Here is a 5,035-nt window from a genome sequence, read left to right as displayed (position 1 = left end):
CTATTATAGCCTTTAGTACTTATAGTCCTTATTAAGGTTCTTTATATACTATAAGCTTAAATTAATAATTTAGGTAAAATAAGAAGTTTAGTATACTTTCTTTTATAGTACTATTATAGGTAAATTAGGCTATTAGTAGTAGTAATACTTAATTATTTTAGTTGTAGTTAATATAATATTATAAATACTACTTAACTATCTAGTTAACTTATTCTATCTATTTATTAGTTTATAAGTAAAAAGCGGTTAATAGCTTATAATTAGCTCTTAATTATAAAATTAAAGATTTTTAAAATTTAAATATAAATAGTTTATCTTTATTAGATATAATTTCCTTACGTAATTTATAGTTACTAATAATATATTTTAAAAACCTATACGCTAAGTCTTTTACTATACTTAGTTAACTATAAATATAAAATAAAGTATAACGTATATATATAGTAAGTTACCTATTATAGTAAGTTGTCTACTTCTATCTACTCTCTAGCTATTTATATAAGTTAATTAAGTAGTATTATATAAAATAAATTAAAACTACTTATTATTCTCTTCTTTAAAGGTCTTTTATATTACCTGATATATTTGTACGTTATGTTTAGTCTTTCTGTAATTACTATATTACTAACTACGTAATTTACTTCTCTTTATACAAGCCTCTTCTTAACGCATATTTTTGCCTCTAGTATTAATAATCCTCTTCTTTACCTAAATTACCTTAGCTTTAGCTATATTAAGTAACTCTCTAAGATATAGTTAGGTTTTTTTAGCCTTTTAGTACTTACTTAATACTTTATTTGTTATATAAAGCCTATGGTTCTTAGCCTTAAGAAGAGCTAGTTAATATATTAACTTAGTAATACCTTTAGTTTATAAGTTAATTACTTTATATAAGTGTATTAGTAAATTATGTTAATAACTAACGTATTTGTATAGTAAGTTACTACTCATAGTAAGTCACTACCTTTCCTTTACTCTTTTACCTTTTATATAAGTTAATTCACCTATAACATATAAAATTAATTAAAACTATTTATTACTTTTTTTCTTATTACTATTTTAAACTACTTTATATATTTATATATTATATCTAGGCTTTTTATAATTATTATATTATTATATGTATAGTTTAGTACCTTTTATATAACTCTTCTTCTAAGGGTTATTCTTTCCTTTAGTATTAATACTACCCTTTTCTACTTATAGTACTTCTACTTTAATAGTATTAAGTAACCCTCTAAGATATAGTTAGGTCTTTTTAGCTCTTTAGTGTTTACTTAGTATCTTTACTACTATATAATACTTTTTCTTCTTAGCTTTAGTAAAAGTAAGCTTATATATTAACTTACTAATACTTTTAGCTTAAAAGTTAATAATCTTATATATTACTATTAGTAAACTACCTTAATACTACTAAATCCTTTTTTTAAAAGAACTAGTACTTTATATATTATCTAGTACTATAATTAATGTCTTAAGGTTTTAAAAGTCTTAGCTACTTAGCTATAAGCTAAATAGTGTTAACGTCTTTAGCTTAAAGTCTAAGTAAGAAATAACTACTTTAAGGTTAAAAGGTATAAAGCTTACCTATTAAAAACTAGCTTATATATTATTTTTACTTATTAAAGTAAAAATACTACTTTAAAGGTAAGAAAAAAGTTATTTTTTATAATATATAAAATCTATATCTATATTATCTTCTTAATTTCTTTATTATATAAGTACTTTAATAAACTAAAAGACTTAACATTAAGAAGCTAAAGCTTATATAATAAATAAAAAAGTATATAAAAAGTAATAATATTTTATTCCTTATAGTATTTATTAAAATTAATTAATTTATAGCTATTATAACTATTAAGGATTAAAAGCTAATAAGAACCTTTTATATAAGGCCTAATATACTAACTTAATTAATTAGGTTAATAACCTATTTAAGAATTACCTTTTCTTCTATTATAATTATCTTTATTAAATTTAGTTATCTTTTAGGTTATATAATATATCTAATATATTAGTTATATAGTATTATTTAAAGAACCTTAAAAATAAATACTACTTTTTTTATAGACATTTTTAGGTCTTATTTAATAGCTTAAATAGCAAAAATAATATAACTTTTAATTAAAAAGGATTATATATTTATATATAAAGAAAAGTTAATATAAAAGTTAAAGAGGTAAAAAGAAGAGAAAAGTAATAACTTACTATGAGTAGCGACTTACTATACAGATATATTATAATTTTTTTTTTTTAAGTAATATAGAGCTTTATATAGCGTTATATATTATAGTTAGTGTTTTTAGGTCTTAAGAGCCTTAGCTACTTAAGCGTAAGTTAAATAGTGTTAGTGTCTTTAGCTTAAAATCTAAGCGAAAAATAACTACTTTTAGGTTAAAAGGTATAAGGTTAGCTTATTTAAAATTAGCTTATATGTTTTTTTTATTTTTTAAAGTAAAAAAGGTTACTTTAAAAACAAAAAAGAAGTTAATGTATATGTATAACAAGTAGCTTATTATAGTAAGTGGTTTACTTTCTCCTTTCTCCTTAAACTTTAACTTTATATTAATATTTCTCTATATATAATAATAAGTTCTTTTTTAAACAAAAGTTGTATTATTCTTGTAATTAAAGCTATTAAAAAAGACTTAAAACTATTTATATAAAAAGTAGCCTTTATCTATAATGTTCTAAGAATAACACTTTAACACTAATACGCTAAACAATTACTATACTACAAGACTTATACAAAATCAATAAAAATAACTAAGCTAAAAGAAATAGTAATTCTTAAATAAGTTATTAACCTAATTAATTAAGGATTTTTACTATGACTTAACGATATATAAGATATAGCTAATTACCTCCTTAATAAACGTGATATAATACGTGTTAGACCCTGATAGGTAGAGAACTTTATATAACGCTAACTATAACTAAAGACGCGTTTTTAATATAAAATTAACTATTAGAGGGTATTAACTAAAGATCCTATAATTATACAAGCCTAGTTTACCCTTATATAAAACATAATTATAAAGTATAAAATCTATAATAATAATATCTATAATTTTAATAAAATAAGCTTCTTAATAAAAATACTATTATATATAAAGGTTATTATAACCTCTAATTGCTATAGAAGGCCTTATATAAAGCAGCTTAGTAATCACAAATAAGTTTTTATTATTTAAGGCGTATATATAGATAACTAGGTATTACCTTTGTACGTTATTATTAAAAGCAAATATTATCTCTTCTTATAGTATACTAATAGCTAATTCTTACCCTAATAGTACGTTTACTTTAGTAAAAATAAATAAACTATAAATAAGATTAGCTTAAATTAGCTATAGTATTTTAAAAAGTATATAAAGTCTTATATAAAAAGTATTAAGTAGCTCTTAATCCTTAATAGCTATAATAGCTATAAGTCTACTAAGTTTAATAATTACTATAAAGAATATAGTATTATTGCTTTTTATATATCTCCTTATTTATTATATAAGCTTTAGCCTCTTAATATTAGCTGTTTTAGTTTACTAAAGGCGTTATATAGTAAAGAAATTAAGAAAATAATATAAATATAAATTATATATATTACTAAGAATAACTTTTTTTTTGCCTTTAAGGTAACCTTTTTTACTTTAATAGGTAAAAAAAACGTATAAGCTGGTTTTAGATAAGCTAGCCTTATCCCTTTTAACCTAGAAGTAGTTATTTCTTGCCTAGATTTTAAGCTAAAGACGCTAACACTATCTAACTCATGCCTAAGCAGCCAGGGCTCCTAGGACCTAAAGACATTAACTATAGTACATAACGCTATATAAAGCTCTATATTACTTAAGAAAAGGATTACTAGTTATTAATATAGCTTATTAACCTATTTATATAAAGTAGTTAACTTATAAGCTAAAAGTATTAGTAAGTTAGTATATAAACTAGCTCTTATTAAAGCTAAGTACTATAGACTTTATATAATAAATAAGATACTAAGTAAACATTAGAGGGCTAAAAAAACCTAACTGTATCTCAGAGGGTCCTTTAATATAGCTAAAGCAGAGGTAATCAAGGTAAAGAAGAGGGTTATTAATGCTGGAGACGAAAATATGTGTTAAGAGGGGGCTTATATAGAGGGAAGTGAATTACGTAGTTAGTAATATAGTAATTATAGAAAGACTAGATATAATGTATAAATATGTTAAGTAGTATAGGAGACCTTTAAAGAAGAGGATAATAAGTAGTTTTAATTGATTTTATATAATACTACTTAATTAACTTATATAAATAGCTAGAGGGTAGGTAAAGGTAAGCTACTTACTATAATAGGCTACTTACTATATATATACGTTATCTTTAGTAATATATATAATCTATATTTGTATTATTTTCTTAATTTCTTTGTTATATAACGCTTTTAGTAAACTAAAATAGCTAATATTAAGAGGTTAAAGCTTATATAATAAATAAAAAGGTATATAAAGAGTAATAATATTATGTTTCTTATAGTAATTATTAAACTTAGTAGACTTATAGCTATTATAGCTATTAAGGATTAAAAGCTACTTAATACTTTTTATATAAGACTTTATATACTTTTTAAAATACTATAACTAATTTAAGCTAATCTTATTTATAGTTTATTTATTTTTACTAAGGTAAATATGTTATTAAGGTAGGAATTAGTTATTAGTATACTAAAAGAAAAGGTAATATTTACTTTTAATAATAACGTATAAAGGTAATACCTAGTTATTTATATATATACTTTGAATAATAGAAACTTATTTGTAATTACTAAGCTATTTTATATAAGGCCTTTTTTCATAACGTATCTGTATAGCGAGTTACTACTTATAGCAAGTTGTTACCTTTCTCTTCTTTCTACCTCTTTAACCTTTATATTAACTTTCCTTTATATATAAACATATAATCCTCTTTAATTAAAAGTTATATTATTTTTACTATTTAAGCTATTAAATAAGACCTAAAAATGTCTATAAAAAAAGCAGTATTTATCTTTAAGGTCCCTTAA

This window comes from Colletotrichum spaethianum (genome assembly GCF_022836535.1).
Source record: "Colletotrichum spaethianum MAFF 239500 DNA, contig38, whole genome shotgun sequence".
Lineage (NCBI taxonomy): Eukaryota > Fungi > Ascomycota > Sordariomycetes > Glomerellales > Glomerellaceae > Colletotrichum > Colletotrichum spaethianum.
Note: the sequence above shows the minus strand (reverse complement) of the source record.